General features: G+C 37.9%; 1 protein-coding gene across 1 annotated transcript in view; it reads right to left on the bottom strand.

The window, feature by feature from the left end:
• The window catches only part of trappc9 (trafficking protein particle complex subunit 9), an 845,084-nt gene that overhangs the window by 520,490 nt on the left and 303,184 nt on the right, over window positions 1-21,410 (bottom strand). The gene's annotated exons all lie outside the window — the stretch shown is intronic.

Genomic DNA, 21,410 nt, shown 5'->3' on the forward strand with positions numbered 1-21,410 from the left:
ATAGACCCAGTGATCATCAAAGGTGACTGTGTGCAGATGGTGCAGACCTATAAATATCTGGGAGTGCAGCTGGATGATAAATTAGACTGGACTGCCAATACTGATGCGCTGTGCAAGAAAGGACAGAGCCGGTTATACTACCTTAGAAGGCTGGCGTCCTTCAACATCTGCAATAAGATGCTGCAGATGTTCTATCAGACAGTTGTGGCGAGCGCCCTCTTCTACGCAGTGGTGTGCTGGGGAGGCAGCATTAAGAGGAAAGACGCCTCACGTCTGGACAAACTGGTGAGGAAGGCAGGCTCTATTGTTGGCATGGAGCTGGACAGTTTAACATCTGTGGCAGAGCGAAGGGCGCTCAGCAGGCTCCTATCAATTATGGAGAATCCACTGCATCCACTTAATAGTATCATCATCCAGACAGAAGAGCAGCTTCAGCGACAGACTGCTGTCACTGTCCTGCTCCACTGACAGATTGAGGAGATCGTTTCTCCCCCAAACTATGCGACTCTTTAATTTCACCCAGAGGGGTAAACGTTAACATTCAACATTATACATAGTTATTGTCTGTTTTTCTGTTTTTTTTCACCTGCATTGTTATCATTCTTTAATTTAATATTATTTATTATATCAGTATGCTGCTGCTAAAGAATGTGAATTTCCCATTGGGATTAATAAAGTATCTATCTATCTATCTATCTATCTAGACTTTTTCCAGGGAGGCTGAGGAGTGTGATCCTCTGTAGTTGGAACACACCCTCCGATCCCCCTTCTTAAAGAGGGGGACCACCACCCCGGTCTGCCAATCCAGAGGCACTGTCCCTGATGTCCATGCGATGTTGCAGAGGCGTGTCAGCCAAGACAGTCCTACAACATCCAGAGCCTTGAGGAACTCCGGGCGTATCTCATCCACCCCCGGGGCCCTACCACCAAGGAGTTTTTTGACCACCTCGGTGACCTCAGTCCCCAGAGATGGGGGAGGCCCACCTCTGAGTCCCCAGGCTCTGCTTCCTCATTGGAAGGCATGTTAATGGGATTGAGGAGGTCTTCGAAGTATTCCCCCCCCCCGACCCACAACATCCCGAGTCGAGGTCAGCAGCGCACCATCCCCACCATATACAGTGTTGACACTGCACTGCTTCCCCTTCCTGAGACGCCGGATGGTGGACCAGAATCTCCTCGAAGCCGTCCGAAAGTCATTCTCCATGGCCTCCCCAAACTCCTCCCACGCCCCGAGTTTTTGCCTCAGCGACCACCAAAGCCGCATTCCGCTTGGCCTGCCGGTACCTATCAGCTGCCTCCGGGGTCCCACAGGACAAAAGGGTCCTGTAGGACTCCTTCTTCAGCTTGACGGCATCCTTCACCGCCGGTGTCCACCAGCGGGTTCGGGGATTGCCGCCACGACAGGCACCGACCACCTTACGGCCACAGCTCCGGTCAGCTGCCTCAACAATAGAGGCACGGAACATGGCCCATTCGGACTCAATGTCCCCCACCTCCCTCGGGATGTGGTCGAAGTTCTGCCGGAGGTGGGAGTTGAAGCTACTTCTGACAGGGGGGCTCTGCCAGACGTTCCCAGCAGACCCTCACAACACGTTTTGGGCCTACCACGCCTGACCGGCATCCTCCCCCACCATCGAAGCCAACTCACCACCAGGTGGTGATCAGTTGACAGCTCCGCCCCTCTCTTCACCCGAGTGTCCAAGACATGTGGCCGCAAGTCCGACGACACGACCACAAAGTCGATCATCGAACTGAGGCCTAGGGTGTCCCTGGTGCCAAGTGCACATATGAACACCCCTATGCTTGAACATGGTGTTTCGTTATGGATAATCCGTGACGAGCACAGAAGTCCAATAACAAAACACCGCTATAATGAAATCTGAAAGATCTCAGCAGGTTTTCTTTAGGAACTTTTAAATTTCTCTTTTAATTGCAGATGTACAATAAACACCACAATGAAGTACAACTAAGGGATATGTACTGTATTTCCCTTATATCTGCATAAAAAATAAACCAGCACCTTGAAACTACAGAAGTGGAAAAGTTAAAAAAAAAAAAAAAAAAAAAAAAAGAAGAAGCAATTCAAGCAGCAATCCATTCTAACCAGACACTCTCTTATAAGTCTATTTCAATATCAGGTATAAAAGTGCCTGTTTAAAAAAGAAAACTAAGATCACAGCACTTTAGGAAAAAAAATCCTATCAATCAGCCAGACTAAATAATAAGCGCTCACTGGCTTTACAATAGAACAGCATTGCTTATGGCAGTTCTTAAAATAGCCTGCAGCAGTACATCATGCATGAACAGCATGTATTAACAGGGATGAATAAAACATGACAATGAGATGGTTTGATACTAGAACAAAGATGCAATCTCAGTTATTTACAATATATACGGTATTAACATATTGAATTTTTAGTTCAAAATGAATTCACATAATAATAATCCCCAGATCCAAAACATTGATACAGTACTCGCATTTCAGTTGGCTGACTGGTATCAGAAACAGTACATGACTTGAACTCAGTTTATGGTATAAGTTTTCTGTCATTACAATTAAGGTTTTTAGAAGAAGTGTGAATAATGTTTTCAAGACAGAATTTTAAAATTAAAACATGCAAGCTTTTTCACTTCTAAAATTTAAGGACTTACAACTCATTGTTACATTTAAATAATATATAAAACTGACAGGAATATCAATCGTAGGACAGTGCCTAGAGATGGGGACAGTCTGCTCAATATGCTAAAATTTTGGATATACTGTATTTCACCAAAGACCTGGCTAACACTACAGACACAAAGTTGCAAATTTGAATTGATTAGGATAGCTGGGCACTAAGTACTGCAATCAGAGAATACCGTTGTTAAAAACTAGATGGATGAAAGCCTGATTACTTCCTTTAAGAAGACAAGCTCAATCAATGATTCAATTAGAGACAATCAAGGATTAATGGGTGATACTTTCCTATAATTCAGTGATCACATAGGAGGGGGTCCCATTAATATTAAAAGATCTGAAAAGTTTGTCTAAGAGCACAGATAAAGAAGAATTGAATACAGAAACTTTTTTTTAATTTTGTGGCTAACATCAGCTTGTGATCAGCTAAAATATTTCTTATTAAAATCAGCACTGATTTTGATTTTTGTACACTTTATTAGTGGTTCTAAACCTGTACTACATGTACTACTGATGGTACGCAAGAAGGTACATTGAGGTATGTAAGGAAACACACACAAACACACACACACACACGTGCAATGACAAGCGCTGCATGTGTCAGCGAAGGCAGAGACAGCCCCAGACAGAGTGAAAGATAACGAGTTGATATTATACCGTAAGAAGCACAAAAGCATGCTACTTTATCAAAGAATAACAATGCTATTCTTAGTAACATTTGCAACCGTTTTATGGAACGTTTATTGGTACAGAAATAAAAAAAAAAAAAACTGATTCTTGCTTGTTTTCTGACCAATCAGCTGTCAGCACTGTTAGCTTGTAATATTGCAAATTAGAATGAGGGTGTTAAATGACAGCTAGATTAATCACCATTTAATAGAGCACTATATATAGGTCTGATAAATGAATTGAGGCTTCAAGTTCATCTTCTTATTGTAATAAATATGGCTACAATTGAGTGCCCAACCACTCATCCATTTTATAACCAAATAATCCACTCCGATACGTAATGCGTTAATGGAAATGAAGAGCCCCAGGGACGCCCAGTTATTGGGTCTATAAAAACAATACTTAAATGATGAGATTGAACTGGCAAACATTACATTTGTACCATTTGTAGTATTTTTGAACTCAAACTAATGTTCATTACTATAAAAACTAAAATATGACAAATGTGGTGAAAGCACAAATGACAGTTATTTGAATAGTATGGGGGCAAATGGGACACAGCTTCCAGTTATAAGAAATTCCTGTTGTCCAATTCAGTGGTAAGTTCTGGATTGGTACACAGGCATAAGAATTAAAGTCTGATCTGTTACGTAAGACACCTTGCAAACAGAAAAAACCTTTTTAACACTAGAATCCCTGAAGCTACAAAAAAAGTCATAAATGCCAGGCCACCTTAAGTTCCTTCGCACCTCCTCATCAGCATCTTTGTTTTGCAAATGTGTTGATCAGCACAAGTAGCAAGCAGCCTGCTCAGTCATCCCCCACCGAGGCAGCTGAAGTCAAATCAGACGCCGAAGTCTCTTTGTCTGGGAATTAGGTGTCTGGAATTGAATAGGGTTTAATAATATATTGTTATTTGGAATACATGCATTTCATGTGTGTTCCGAGTCTACAATGATCTGGGGTATGACCACATACTTAAAACAGAAACTTTTTTCACGTTATAGTAATAATTGACAAAATGCTGACGTATCTAAATATCAAATAAACACTTTCACAAAAGGAATAACAAAACAAGTGCACCTTTATTCTTGAATATTATGAAGAGGTGCGAAGGAATTTAAGGTGGCCTGGCATTACGACTTTTTTCGTAGGCTTCAGGGATTCTGGTGTTAACAGAAATTCTGAAACAATCAAAATCTTAAACTGATAATAATACATTTCATTCATAAAGGTAGTCATAAATTTAAGATGGATCTAAAAAGAAGTAAAATAAAGTATCAGGAGTGTGTGGTATTTGAAATTCTATTTAATTTGACTTGTCCATTAAATTGTGTTAAACAGGTAACGTGTTCTCCTTTTTCAGTGTGGAAATAACCTTTAACCCTTTTTCCTTTGCAGATGAAAGCTGATGCAGCCCTATACCAATACTAAAATATATACAGTGTATCATTTAACAAAATCACAACAACAAATAATTATTAATCAAAAATTACATCTGGCCCTGATATATACAGGTGCTGGTCATAAAATTAGAATATCATGACAAAGTTGATTTATTTCAGTAATTCCATTCAAAAAGTGAAACTTGTATATTAGATTCATTCATTACACACAGACTGAAGTATTTCAAATGTTTATTTCTTTTAATGTTGATGATTATAACTGACAAACTAATGAAAGTCCCAAATTCAGTATCTTGGAAAATTAGAATATCAATTAAGACCAATGCAAAAAAAGGATTTTTAGAAATGTTGGCCAACTGAAAAGGTATGAACATGAAAAGTATGAGCATGTACAGCACTCAATATTTAGTTGGGGCTCCTTTGGCCTGGATTACTGCAGCAATGCGGCGTGGCATGGAGTCGATCTGTCTGTGGCACTGCTCAGGTGTTATGAGAGCCCATGTTGCTCTGATAGTGGCCTTCAGCTCTTCTGAATTGTTGGGTCCTGGCGTATTGCATCTTCTTCTTCACAATACCCCATAGATTACCATGGTCCTTAAACCAGGTACTGGTAGCTTTGGCACTGTGTGCAGGTGCCAGGTCCTGTTGGAAAATGAAATCTGCATCTCCATAAAGTTCGTCAGCAGCAGGAAGCATGAAACTTCCTGGTAGATGGCTGCGTTGGCCTTGGACCTCAGAAAACACAATGGACCAAAACCAGCAGATGACATGGCACCCCAAACCATCACTAACTGTGGAAACTTCACACTGGACCTCACACAACGTGGATTCTGTGCCTCTCCTCTCTCTTCCTCCAGACTCTGGGACCTTGATTTCCAAAGGAAATGCAAAATTTACTTTCATCAGAGAACAAAACTTTGGACCACTCAGCAGCAGTCCAAAGGCAAGACGCTTCTGATGCTGTCTCTTGTTCAAGAGTGGCTTGACACAAGGAATGCGACAGCTGAAACCCATGTCTTGCATATGTCTGTGCGTGGTGGTTCTTGAAGCACTGACTCCAGCTGCAGTCCACTCTTTGTGAGTCTCCCCCACATTTTTGAATGGGTTTTGTTTCACAATCCTCTCCAGGGTGCGGTTATCCCTATTGCTTGTACACTTTTTTCTACCACATCTTGTCCTTCCCTTCGCCTCTCTATTAATGTGCTTGGACACAGAGCTCTGAGAACAGCCAGCCTCTTTAGCAATGACCTTTTGTGTCTTGCCCTCCTTGTGCAAGGTGTCAATGGTCGTCTTTTGAACAACTGTCAAGTCAGCAGTCTTCCCCATGATTGTGTAGCCTACAGAACTAGACTGAGAGACCATTTAAAGGCTTTTGCAGGTGTTTGGAGTTAATTAGATGATTAGAGTGTGGCACCAGGTGTCTTCAATATTGAACCTTTTCACAATATTCTAATTTTCCGAGATACTGAATTCGGGACTTTCATTAGTTGTCAGTTATAATCATAAACATTAAAAGAAATAAACATTTGAAATACATCAGTCTGTGTGTAATGAATGAATCTAATATACAAGTTTCACTTTTTGAATGGAATTACTGAAATAAATCAACTTTGTCATGATATTCTAATTTTATGACCACCACCTGTATATGTTAACTTTTAATTTAAAGAGTTTAATCTAAAAATTTAAACAGTCTGTATTCATCACTGCTTTGTTCATGTTCATTAACATATCTTAAAAAACTCTTTGAAAAAGGTACATTATAGCTTTAATAAAATACTGGTAATGACAGATTGTATTACAAATCTGAAATCAAAGCAAGTGATTATTATTATTTATACATTCATCCTTTTGGTTAATTCAAGGCAGAGTGGATAGAGACAGACGTTTATTGCAGATACTTCAGGTGCATGGCATGGTGCCAGTCCATTGAAGGGGTTAAATGCACACACACTCATATTCACTCCTTCAGAGGCATTTCAAAGCCATTTTTATAAGACAGAAGAAAAACTGTAATATCTGGAGAAAAACCCATCAGAACACTGGAAAACATACAAATTCCACATAGACTGCTATTGGCGCAGGTTATCAATCCAGTCTCCTAATGCTGTTAGTTAAAAGCAATAATAATTGCACCAAAGGGCTACTCTACTCTAATATACTTTAAAAAAATTATTAAAATGCACCAAAACAAGCTGCTGTATTTTAGTACAGTTTACTCTTTTTTTTTAATTTAGGCCTAACACTAGTATTTCATTAAACCAACTAAAAATCGTTCTGTACACTTTTTCTAAGCAGTTATTTACTTAATTTTATCTACAATATTATTTAGATTCCAAATACACCTCCACTAAATTAAATTTATTTGGGGGGAAAGCAGGATCAATTGTAGTTACTCCCTATTCCTTGTGATTAAAAAATATATATATATATATATATATATATATATATTATATATATATATATATGTACATATTTCTCACCCAAAAATGTACATTTCTTAGGTATCTACTATATAATAAAACACTAACGTCTGTGTGTCCAGACCCAAAGAGCAATCCGATTGGTCAGTTTGGCTTTGGTGTGCTTGGGCAGTTTGGCTCCAGTGACAGAACAAAAGAGGTAATGCAAGTGTGTGATGCATTGAGGGGAAGTAAAGGCACACGCTAAGACAGTCACCTTCAAAGACAGAAAGTACAAAACCGGACAGGAGACAAGGAAGGTTCCTCGAAAATAATGACAGAGTCTGAGAAACAGACGTTATGGGAGCACCCTCAAGAGAGGTTAAGGCACACACGAATACAGAGGAAAGGTGCTGAAAATACACATTGTGCAAGACATAGCAAATATTTTTAAATTATTCTGTTACCTGTCTTTGACAGGTACTTATTTAATAACTCACTTACAAAGTAAAGCCACTACAAGAATATAAAACTAAACAAAACTTGTGTGTAAATATCTTCACTGCACACACATTTTTCATATATAAAAATGTAGTAGTACAAGGTCCTTCAAAATAAAATCTAAAAAGTCTTATCACATTTTCACACAGTCTCAACAGTAATTACTCAAACTCCACTTAAAAATAAACATCTAAATTTAGTACTCCAACTGGTGTTCTGGTGACTGCTATACTTCTTTTTAAGAGGAAAACCACTTCTTGTTCTTAGGACCAATAAATTACACCGTCTACAAACATCAGAGACTTAAAAGGTCAAGACACTGCCAGTGATCAGTAGTGAATAATCTCAGCAGTAAACTTTAATGTCATTGCTAAAGTACTTTGAACACTATAAAGCTTAAATTAACATTATTATAAATGATTATTGTACTGTATGTACTGTGTAAGTGCACAATATGATTAGATGTGCAGATTTACATTCTCATTATGTTAGCTGGCATGACTCAAAGAAATAGATCTCAGTACCTGTGAGAGATGGCTGACTATTGGGGCATAAGTGACACTGAATATTTGAGATGACATCACAAATTTACCTAAAGTTTTAAATCACTGAAAAAAACTAAGAATAAAATCCCTAAATGATTTTAGCTCAAGAATTATTTATTTATTTATATAATTATGTGGAATCTCTCCTTCAAATAAAGTTCAGACATCTTCTAACATACTGGTTGACTTTAAATTGCAGATGTGATAACACTGTATCCAGCTTCACAAAATGACAGCAATTGTGACATGATTGATCAAAATAATAAAACAAAAAACAACACAAAATATTACATTATTTATTTAATCCAAATATGTCTCTACTCTGACTAGAAGTAACAAGTCAGGGTTTGTATTTCCAAGGAATAATATTGAAAATAATGCAATGGTAAATAATATTGTCACAAATAAATTTTGTCCAAAATACCATGCTAATCCAAACGACACATTTTGGGAAAGAAATTAGTAGAGGTAGTGCTGCTGCTTTGCAGTAAGGAGACTGTGGAAGATTGTGGGTTCGCTTCCCGGTTCCTCCCTGTGTGGATAACGCTTTGAGTACTGAGAAAAGCGCTATATAAATGTAATGAATTATTATTTATTACTACTTGGATGCTGGAATCACCTTAGTACTGTACAGGCTAAGAAGGAAAGACTGGCTACTGAAGAAACAAAACACCCAAATAGTGGACTGAAGGCTGCAACAAAAGGAACATCAAACATGAGAAATCCTTTGGCATTATTCACCAAGACCTATCATTATGCCATATCGAGTCCACTTCAATAACAGCTCCCACAACAATTTGCCCCACCCTTACTTGAACCAGTACCTTGGACTCCAATTGTAAGTTGTTAATTCTTCTGTTACTCTCCTAACAAAACTTCCAGATCCATAGATCCGTCCTTCAATAAGAAGAAAAGTAAAAATACAGGGCAATGAAAAAAAAAAAAGATTGTGAGGGCAGGATGATAGTTGCACATACTGGAAAGACAGAAACCCACAGTTCCTTCTTACTGTAATATGAACTGTAAACGGCCTCTAACTCTCCCTCCTGAATACTACTGCAACAGAAAGTGTCATGATATATTTTAGAATTTCTGTGTAACTTTTAACTTGTCTCCATTTGCTTATTTTAATTTATTTATGTCTGTTACTGAATGCAACTAAGAAGGCAAATTTCATTTTTTTGTAAACATCACAAAACAAAAACCTTGCATCTTGATAATGTTTTCCACATATGATATATAATACAGGAATGGAAGAAATTCCTCCATCCATTTGATCTCCCTACTGTCCCTCTTTGAGCCTCCTTTGATTTAACAGTCCTAATAGTACATTTGCGTAGACATTAATGAGTCTCCTTGACCTCACTGATGTAATCATTTAAGTCAGTGCAACATTAGAGGACTTCTAGTCAGAGTGGATGGCAAATTTAACAACTGTGTTTGCTGGTTCTCATCTCCTTGAGAAAGTCAGATTATACGAATAGTAATCGTAGGCAATGAAAAACTACACGAATCTGTGAAGACTTTTAAGCACACGTTTACATTTTCAAAGTATCACAAACTTGCAGCATTCTAACAGCCAAAAACACGCTGCCTGATAGTACCAGTGCCAGCACAAAGGCTTTCCAGGAATGGTCACTTCAGCTGCAGTCTCTGACCTTTTATTTCCTTTTCAATCTTCATGCTTCTTTACAGTGACAAAGTATAAATTGACAAACATGAGACACCAGAGAGACGAGGCTCACTTCATTTTGCTTCACCCAAAACAATAATGTTTCTTTTTCCTTGGGACCACATTGTATGCATTGTACTTCAGGGTGAATGATCATTGATTGCCAGCTCCCCCTCCCCTATGATTTGATTTTTTCAGAGTGGGTCACATACCAGTCTGATCGAGTCACTACATGACTGGTGGTCACATAGTCAACCCCCAAATCGCTGAAATTTTGTAAATGAACTCTGTGACTGAAACATTGCTGGAAAATGTGTATAGTTTTAAAGGGGCAGCTGCAAGGTTAGAGGATGAAATGTTACAAGAAGGCCCTTGACCACAAAGGATGAGATAAGCATTACTGTGCAATTGCAAAAGTCTGCAAGTCTAAAGAAAACAAAGAAACCAAGGAGTAAAATGTTAAGAAGCATGGTTTTTAGAATAGTATACTTTTTAAGATCTTACCTTATTAAGTACAATCATTTGTGTTTTTGGACAGAAAAATATTTTAATAATTTAAGACAAAGTGATGAGGAATGTGCCGTTATTTCTGAGTTCACTGGACAAATTATTGTTACGCAGCTAACTCTAATAGACTAAAATGTAGCTTAGAGCCTTGAAAGAAACGGCTTACAGGTTAATTATCTTTTCTTATTTTAATGTGTTTCCTGCAGTGTTTGCCTCTGGGGGGCATTGTGCTGTTTGAATGTTTTACAGCACCTATTAACCATAACAGATTAATTTTCTTCTTAATGAAGTATCCTGCTGCCAGGATCAGGTGTCATAAGTTACAAAAGGCAAAAACATTTACATGATGGAAGATTGCAATTGTTTTTCTCACAGTCATATTAACCTTGTAGAAAGTAACTGCAGTTGGATAGGAGATTGGTGCCTACAAACCAATCCATCAATCCATTTACTTAACCTGCTTACTTCAATACAGGGGAGCAACCAAAGCAATTTTGGGCAGCGTCACAAAACAAAGTTGTAAACAATGCTGGACAGGGCTTTAATTCATCACAGGGCACCACTCATTCATACTGAGCCAGTCTACAGTTGTTAATCAACCTAGTATGCACATCATCAAGATGTGAGAGGAAACCGAAGCACCTACAGAAAACTCATGCAGATATAAGGAGAATGTGCAAGACAGTTGTGAGGTCAAAGTCTAAAGAGTGTTCTCTGGAATAATTTGGCAACAGTTTAATTTGCTGCTCTTTCATATCAAATAAAGTTCAGATCAGTAGGTTCAAAAATAGGTTGTATTAGCAAGACGAACATGACTGCTATCCATTAACACCAGGGGTCTGAGACATTTTTTGTATTGCATATGGTTTTTCTGGACGGCTTTGGAATTACAAATCAAACTCTATTGAATATTCCTTTTATGTCACGTTTCTCTATAGACTGTGAAATGTATTATATTATGCCCACTGGTTTATAATAGCTCAAATTACTTTAACCCCATTGAGTACTATACTGGTGAATGCAGTATAATAAATCTAGATGGGTTTCTAATCTTATTGGTGCTTAACATAGAAAGAAAAAATAAATAAATAAATACAGATTAAATCTATAAAATCTTATTCTTGTTTTCTACTATTTGTAAGGGTGCACCAGTTAATAGCTGTGTTAATTAAATCCTCTATTACTATAATACCTCCCTTTAAACTTTCCTTTTAGATGTTATTACAAAATTATATATTGATTTTTTTGAGTTTTATAACATACTGCCGATATCAGACATTTATCCATAAGGCTTTCTGCTCAAATCCAAAAATACTCACTAAGATGTGGCTCATCACCTGTTTGAAGCAGACACTCATTCAGTTTCTCCATTATATAAACAGTAACTCTTTTACCTTTTCCAATTTGCTTGTTTTTCTTAAATAAGGTATTATCCTTTGTGTTATATTCATTCCACATTCTTTGGATTTGTGTGCTTTTACTGTAATATCATAATTAAGTGCAGCTACATATAACTCCAACTCATTTGGTTTTTATTCTTTAAACCTCTAGCTTTAAGGCAAGTTATTTTTAATATATTACCCATTTTACTTCAGCTAATTAACAGTGGGCTAGTAATTTCAAGGTTACCTTGTTGTATTAATATTATTTTCCATTTATTTATGTGAAGTTACAAATCTGGCCTTCCTAAACGTACTGCCTTCCCCATTCCATGCAATTCTCGACCACCCTTACTTATATGCCTCCCCAACACATTGGTGACCCTCCGGTGGAAATGTGATCTGTCACAAGGAAAAGGCTCCAGAAGGAATGCCAAAGTTCAGTAAAACTATGTCCCTTTATCCAACAAAAAGCATTAAAACTTGTAATTTCTTCAGTCTTACCTGGACAGGTAAATTGCAGACAGAAGCCATACCACTTACTCTTCAGAACAGGTAATTCACCTGAAGCTAAGCATGTTTGGAGCCTGACCAGTATGTTATGGGAAACTAAACAAGAAAAACTTGGGTTGCTGCTAGAAGATTAGTTAGTGAGGCCAACAGGTGGCAATTACCTTGTGGTCTGTATGTGGGTCCCAATGCCCCAGTGCAGTGAAGGGGACACTATGCTGAAAAACTGGCACCGTCCTTCAGATGAGACTTAAAACTGAGGTCCTGACTCTCTGCGGTCATAAAAGATTCCTAAATTGTGCACTATGGTCTAGTCATTCAGGTCCCCTAATCATTCCATCTCTAATTGGCTAACTATCTCCCACCCATTAACACCTCATAACTAATGTGTGGTGAGTGTTCTGGCACAAAATGTCTGCTGTCACATCTTCCACTTGGATGCTGCACACTGGTGCAGGCTGAAGTGGCTCCCCACTAACTACTGTATGTAAACTGCTTTGAATAGTGAGAAAAATACTATATAAATGTAAACAATTATTACTGTTATTATTATTTAGAACTTCAGAGAAAAAAAATTTTGTCAGTTCTACTTCTGAACTTATAATCTAATAAATGTTAATTGTACAATTGGAAGCCTGCCTTTACCTATCACATTTGTCCATCCATCTACAGAGTTCTTCCATCTTTGTATCAAGAAGGTAGCATACTAGACAAGACTCTATCCCTGGAGCAAACCTTACTCTCAATTAATGTGATGTTTATGCATTGTATACAAAAAATATTCAGTGCAAGGTTCTGGAAGACCTTAGGAGCTTTCCATCTGTTAATAAACCAGCAAGAAGTTTGTTTATGCATATGTGTGGAACAACAACATTATGAAGCATGCTGAGCTCCTGCGTTCTTCTTCTGATTTTGTTAACTTTGATTTTCTCCCATTATTGCTTAAATGTTATTGCACTTTTCCGAACCAATTATTTATTTTGCACAAACATTCCCCTTCCTGAATGCAGGTGCTGAATTCAGCTTGTTATGTCTTCATAAATAAGCAGCATCGCGCCATGGTTCGACTGCACCTTCAATCAAGAGTATGGTGGCAGTCAGGCACCCTGAATGGCTGCTTCAACTACCTTCTTTATTAGTGGTTTAAAATGGGTTTCAGCCAATTTTCTTGGTGTAAAACCTACAATAATTCAAATGTTTTGGGGTAACCCTATTTTTTTGGTTTTAAATTGGTACGTTTTGAACCCTTGCTAGGCAAAATTGAAAATGATATTTCTTTAAACACCTACATTTAGCATTTGGGGATTTTAAGAACTTGCGGGCATTTTTGGAAGCATTTGTCTTCATTTTTCTTATGCACGTCAAATTTTTTTTTTTATTTTATAAAGAATCATACTTTATCATACGACCAATTGTTTGGTATAAAATGGAATATAAATTGGAAAGCCTAAATTTTCCATACATTCTATTTACAAAAATTATACAGTTATATATGAACTCAGATCATATGAAGATAAGGTTCCTACAACTTCAGGTGAATAAACTTTCAAATGTTTCCAAGTCAATGTGAAGGGTGAGTCTGCTTCATGACACGAAGGGTATTTACGTCAGGTTCCAGTTTCGATAACTTTAAGCATGGTTCTGTTTCTGTGTTTGGACAAATTTTGTATTTATTTTTTAAGGAAGAACAAAGGTTACTGAACATCGGTGACTGTATAAAATAATAATTTTCTGTTCGATTAATATTAATGAACACTAAAATAAAATGTTTCATAGGTTTATTTTACTCTTAATAACTTCTAACATTCACCTCTGTTCCCACTGTGTATTCTCCTGCATTAGTTTTACAATTTCTAAATCTGATCTAAAAACAATGGTAGACACAACTAAAAAAATTCTAGTGGTGGTGTATCAGACCTAACAGATAGAAACAGACCCACTGGCTAGGGTCAAGTGTGGGGAGTTTGGTTTGACTAACGCTGGGGATGAGAGGGTTACTTATCTGTTGAGATGCTCTCTTTCAGCAAAATCCATCAGCCTCACCACAGTTTTCTTCCCAGGAGAAGTGAAAGATTTTAAACTGGCATAGACAGTGGACATGAAAAGAGGAGAATAATGCTCTGAGAAAGACAGGAATGAAGTCTCAGAACAGCAGCACTGTGAGACAGAGCAGTGGAATTGAAACCTAGCTAAGGATAACCAAGGATTCTTCTAAGGACCGTTTTTAAATTATTTCTGTGTGTATGTGTTCTCAAATGTACTACCTGGTAGCTCCCTGCATACCACAAGCAATACATGTACCGCTGGTCAAAATGAACCAAGTATGTGACTAACCTCAATGAACTCACAACAGATCCAATTGTGAATTAACAGGATTAAATATATTCTAAGGTACATTTAGACCATTTATCATGCTGGACTCATATATGTTCCAGAATTATACTCCAATGTCATCACTTCACCATCTCTTTCCCTTTATGCCAGCTCATGAGGCTTCATTTTTGATATGCAGCTGGAGGCAGTTAATACTTTAAAATGTTCATTAGAAAAGGCAAATTGCCATAGAGCTTGGGACTTGGAAATGATGGAAAGTTAATTCAAACATCTATTAAACTGCACAAAACGGATTCCCTGTAGCTTAACAGAGTGCAAATAAGGGCTCAGGCAAATGTATTGTATGGAATGGGTCGGTTTGCTCACATAATATTTTTCATCAGGTAGTTTTCAGCACTAATGCTCATCATACTACATGCAGCACCATAGGCACAATGGGATCACATGCCTGCAACCTGAATTGGAAGAACTACAAGCTACATACTGTAAATTCCTTAAAAAAGTTGTGTGTTGTTGATAAGATATTCATATCAATTATCCATCCATTATCCAACCCGCTATATCCTAACTCCAGGGTCACGGGGGTCTGCTAGAGATGTTCTATCAGATGGTTTTGGCGAGCGCCCTCTTCTACGCGGTGTTGTGCTGGGGAGGCAGCATTAAGAAGAAAGACACCTCACGCCTGGACAAACTGGTGAGGAAGGCAGGCTCTATTGTTGGCATGGAGCTGGACAGTTTGACATCTGTGGCAGAGCGACGGGCGCTCAGCAGGCTCCTATCAATTATGGAAAATCCACTGCATCCACTGAACAGTGTCATCTCCAGACAGAAGAACAGCTTCAGTGACATACTGCTGTCACTGTCCTGCTCCACTGACAGACTGAGAAGATCGTTCCTCCCCCAAACTATGCGACTCTTCAATTCCACCCGGGGGTGCAAACATTAACATTATACAAAGTTATTGTCTGTTTTTACCTGCATTATTATCAATCTTTAATATTGTTTTTTTTTTGTATCAGTAAGGTGCTGCTGGAGTATGTGAATTTCCCCTTGGGATTAATAAAGTATCTATCTATCTGGAGCCAATCCCAGTCAACACAGGGCGCAAGGCAGGAAACAAACCCCGGGCAGGGCGCCAGCCCACCACAGGGCACACACACACCCACACACCAAGCACACACGAAGGACAATTTAGAATCGCCAATGCACCTAACTTGCATGTCTTTGGACTGTGGGAGGAAACTGGAGTACCCGGAGGAAACCCACGCAGAAATGGGGAGAACATGCAAACTCCACGTAGGGAGGACCTGGGAAGCGAACCCGGGTCTCCTAACTGTGATGCAGAAGCGCTACCCACTGCACCACTGTGCCGCCCTCATATCAATTATTAATTTGAATAATGAACTAATATAATAATTTCATGTCATTGTATATAAAAAAACAGCTTACCATTACTCTTCTAGGTGGCTATGAAAGCATGGTAAAAGCAAATAAACCTGTCATACAAAATCACGTGTAATAGTTCACCATATAATAAGTATTTAAATCCACAAAAAAATAATAATTACCAGCACCTTCAAGAACAATATATGGATTTCGTACTGTTGAGTAAAGGCTATCCAAAAACAATGTTTTTGTGAACATAAAAGTATTATATGCTTTTGTCTAACAGTAAATATATTTTACTTTAATATAGCATTCTATAACACAATATTTTATTTTTGAGATTTAGAATTAAACTTACTTGCTTGTAGTATTGGCACAATCACATTGTACAGAGTACAGAGAAATCTAACTTTCATGTAAATAACAGGTTTGTAGAATCTTTCAATGCATTGTAGAAATACACACTGCCTACTCACTCACGCACACACCCACACTCACACTAACAGATATATTTGAGCCAAACAGGATTCACAGAGACAACTTATCTTACTCACAGGCAGGGACCAATTTGGAATCAACAGTTAATCTATAATGCTTAACTTTGAGGAAGTGTGGGGGGGAAACTAGAGGACTCAGAAATAAACCCTACGCAGACATGGGGAGAACATGCAAATTATCACACAGATTATGAACCGATGTGGGATTCAAACACACAAGCGCTAACCATTGTGCTGCCCCAAGAAAAGCAATAGGATGGTTTTTAGACTGGCATAAAGTGAAACTGTAATTGGATTGAAACACAATTCCCTAAACCCTTAGAAACAAATAAAAGAGAAAAGGAAGTAGTGACAAACTCTGAAACATGCAAATTTGTTCTTTTAGGTGATGGTGAAATAGTGCATTAGTTTTGACACTTTTAGGGATATGCCAAATGAATAATAACAGGGCTAAGAAACAGCAAGTTAAGCCATTGGAACATCATGTGACTTCTAGGTGATGCCAAACTTAATGATTGCTGAGGATGTCAGATTATATGACTATAAATCACAAGACATGACAAATTACACAAGTCTGTAATAGCTATCCAGAACAGCTTAATTTTTCCAAAGTATTGTGAGCTTGTTCAGTTTTGAGACAGCCTATAATGTGTTGCCTCACAGAGCTGGTGCTGTACAAATGTTTTTCAGGGTGGCAGTCTTGGTCCCTTTCTTCTTTTATCCTGTTCTTTTATGTAAAACATGAAGACATCACAGAGACAAGCCTCTCTTCTGTTTGCAACGTCCAAAACACCCCTGTTCCTTATTCCTCGTAACTGTATCATGTGTACTACCTGCTGAGTGTTCATTGGTCAACTTTTACACACACAGAACCAGTCCATGCCACTTAGGACAAGGTCAAACCTTTTTCAGTTTTGCCAGTGCAAGTCATAGTCTGGTTGGACTGAATAACTGGGTATGTCGGGCTATGCTATTGTGGGCATTGGCAGCTGGCCATGACTGCTTCCAGCTCACTAGCATTATGTAAATGAAGACTGGAACTGAAATTCGTTGGAAAAGTGTAATTTGACAGGGACTTCAGAGATCAGAAAAGATATATGAATACCACCTACAGGGCTGTATCTAAATTTTAACAAACTAAAAACCTTATCTAGCTCATCAGCAGAGATAATAGTGAAATTAGAGATGAAAAGAATGGAATAAAAACAGAAATCATCCAAGGAAGATTCTAAACATGTAGCCAAGAAATGTAAAGAACACACTATTAACTTCTGACAATTAATATCAGATAAAGAATGGATGTGGCACATTTGTTCTTTATATAATTTTTTACTTTATTGATCTGAAAAAAGCAGATTGATTTCCAAATCTTTTCAGCTTCATGTCTATTTAATTTCATTACTTTACGGATACTTCTGAAGGTGGAATTTCTGACAACTACAGATTTAATAAGCACTGTTCTGTCTGATATATACAAATGTTGATATCTGGACACCTAACCAGAACCCTCTATGAGCTTGCTGAACATCCCACTTCAAAACCATGGACATTACATATGGTGTTGTCTCTCCTCCTCTGAGGCTACAACAGCCTCCACTCTTCTGGGAAGGCTATACACATGGTTTTGGAGTGTATCTGCCAATTCTGCCAAAAGAAAATTTGACCTGGCTCGCAATCTACATCTTAATTCATCACAGAGGTGTTCAACAGGGATGAGGTCAGGGCTCAGTGTTGGTCACTTGAATTCCTGCACACCAAATTCATCAAACCACATTTTTATGGATCTGACTTTGTGCACAGTCACACTAGAACTGGAAAGCATCTTCCCCAAACTGCTGCCACAAAGCTGGAAGCACACAATTTTCTATGAATTCTTTTTATGTTGTAGCATTAACACTGGAACTATGGGGCCTAACCTAAACCCTGATAAACAGCCCCAGACCATTATTTCTATTCCACCAAACTTTACAGCAGACACAAAGTGGTCTGGAAGTTAGTGTTCTCCTGGCATCCACCAACCTAGATTAATTTATTGGACTACCAGGCAGTGAAATGTGATTCATCACTTGAGAGGGCACATTTCCACTGCTTCAGAGTCAAATGGCAACATATTTCACACCACTCAAGCCAATGCTTGGCACTGCACATAGTGATCTAAGGCCTGTGTGCAGCAGCTCGGCAATGGAAACCCATTTCATAAGCTCCTAACGCACAGTTCGTGAACTGATGTTGCTTCCAGAAGCAGCAATGTTTGTTGCATGTGCTACAAAAGTGGATAGACGATTAGTTTGCATTATGTGTTTTAGCACTTAGTGGACCTACCCAGTGAGTTTATGTGGTCTACCACTTTGAGGTTGAGCTGTTATTGCTCCTAGAAGCTTCCACTTCACAATAATTGCACTTACAGCTGGCCAGGGAAGATCTAGCAGAACAGAAATTTCATGCACTGACTTCTGCCATCCTATGACAGTGTCATGTTTAAAGTCACTGAGCTCTTCAGTACGATCCATTCAATGGGTAATGTTTGTTAATAAAGATTGAATGGCTGTGTGCTTGAACAATGGCTGAGGCTGAAATACCTGAATTCAATAATTTGGAAGGGTTGCCACATATGTTTGGGCATATATTGTAGCATTTATAGATTTGCTATAAAAATCATAGCATTAGTTTATATCAGCACATTCAAGAAGATCAAACTTAATAAATAAATTTAACATGGCTTCTGAAACAGAAACTAGAGAAACTGTATTTGTGCAAAAATAAAACAGTAAAACTACCCATTATGGATGTTCTTCCCATGTAATATGGTGCCTATACAAATAAGTAAAAATAAATAAGGCAAACATTTCCAATGTTTTTCAACAAATATCTCCAAAACACAGAGAATCTAAAATATGGCGACTGGAAAAGTTACTCATGCGCAGAATCACAAAGGATTAGACAATCTGGATAAAAGTGTCTGAAAGCACACAGCATCAAGGGCTATGGTGACGCAATGTTTATTTTAAAATATTGACAGATTTGGTCAAATCACATAGCCCAGCATCAAAACAGCAAATCAAAGATGCTTGATTAAGTATAAATATTTGGCAGGTAAAAAAAAGAGAATAACAATTGCTAGAATTCTCATAAAGGGGCGGAGTGGTGGCTCTGAGGCTAAGGATCTGTGCTGGTATCCAGAAGGTTGCCGGTTCGAATCCCCATCACTGTCAAAAGAAATCCTACTCTGCTGGGCCCTTGAGCAAGACCCTTAACCTGTAATTGCTCCAGGGGTGCTGTACAATGGCTGACCCTGCGCTCTGACCCCAAGGGGTATGTGAAAACTAAAAAAATTCCGAATACAAGAAATTGTATAAGGCGAAATAAAGAACAAAAAAAAAAAAAAAAAGTGGATTGCAAAAATGACCAAAGGGTAGTTGCTGGACACTTACAAATTTAAATATTAGGTCGAATTTCCTTCAGTTTACCACTTCCTGTTGCTTTTTATTGTATCTTTACTTTTTTTCCCCCCGACATCGCCATCAAACAAGTGTGGTTTAGATTAAGAAATACAGTAAATTTCTTTCTTCATATGTTAATAGTCAATGACGTTTTGACCCTTTATACTAGAGACTACCCTGCTCAATGAACATGCCTGTGAAGTTTAGGTAACAACTTTAAGAAAACACCAAAATACTGTAATATGTGGTATGACAATATATGCCTCAAAAACATGATGATCATTGTATTATACTTTTTCATTTGTGCATTATTTGTAATCAAATTTTGTTACACAATGTTTGTACCATAGGTTGCTTCAAAGCACTGCAAAATGTAAAATAACAAAATAATTAACAATAACCAGAGAAATACTAATTACCTGCAAACTTTAAACAGTCACACAAGCCAAAATACAATGTATCACAGTCTGACCTTACAGTGTACACTAGAAGCAAATTAAAACTATAGACAATGGACCAAAAATACACTCTTAATGATTATTGCCAGACCAGGAAGATTCCAGAAATACACCTTCATTTTTCATATCTGTAGGAATATCACACTAATTACTTTGTTCTAGATAGAACACAGAAAACTAAAATCTTATGGGACTGCCCATTTGAACTGAAGACAGGATTTTTGACCAACGAATGAGGGGAACAGGCAGATCTTCAACTGAAAAAGACAATCCCGTGCCTTTCCTGTTTATGATGTGTGTTGATTATTCTGGAACTATCTACTTAATCTTTTAGCAAGAAAAGCATATATTCTGTACCTTTTGAACATGTAGCTAAACAAATGACATGGATTTTGCAACACAAGTAACAAGACATGTATTTCCTTTACATCATGGATATTTTTCACATTGTTGGTCACAATTGGTTTGTAGTATATCAGAAACTTTCTCCCTCTCCACTCTGCATGAAAACATGAGATTAAATTTTTTTCTCTGGCATCACTACAAACTACATGGCAAAATTAACTTTTTAAAAAATATATATATCTTTGAGTGGAGCATTCCTTTAATCTAATTTAAGGTCTTGAAGGGTTGGAATCTCCCACTGCAGCTTTAGATGCAAAGTAAGAACCAATCCTGGATTGAGAGGCAGTCGATCATTGGGCCCACTCATACTCTAGACTTTCCTTTTAACCAAATACACACATCTTTAAGGATATGGGAGGAAAAATAGAGTACCTAGAGAAAAATCCACACAGACACTGAGAGGGCAAAGAATGTAACTAATTCATGCTGGATTTAAGTGGTAGTAGCAATAAACACTGTAACACCATACCATCCTCAATTAAGTAAATGCACACAAAATAAAAAAAAAATTCTATAAATCCATTCATTCTTTTAACAATCACAACATTTAAGTATATCAAAGTAGATGTGTCTATAAGCACAACAAAAGGAAAGATTCAATTCCAGCACTTTCTCATTAATT

The sequence above is a fragment of the Erpetoichthys calabaricus genome, chromosome 13 (genome assembly GCF_900747795.2).
Source record: "Erpetoichthys calabaricus chromosome 13, fErpCal1.3, whole genome shotgun sequence".
In the NCBI taxonomy this organism is placed as follows: domain Eukaryota; kingdom Metazoa; phylum Chordata; class Cladistia; order Polypteriformes; family Polypteridae; genus Erpetoichthys; species Erpetoichthys calabaricus.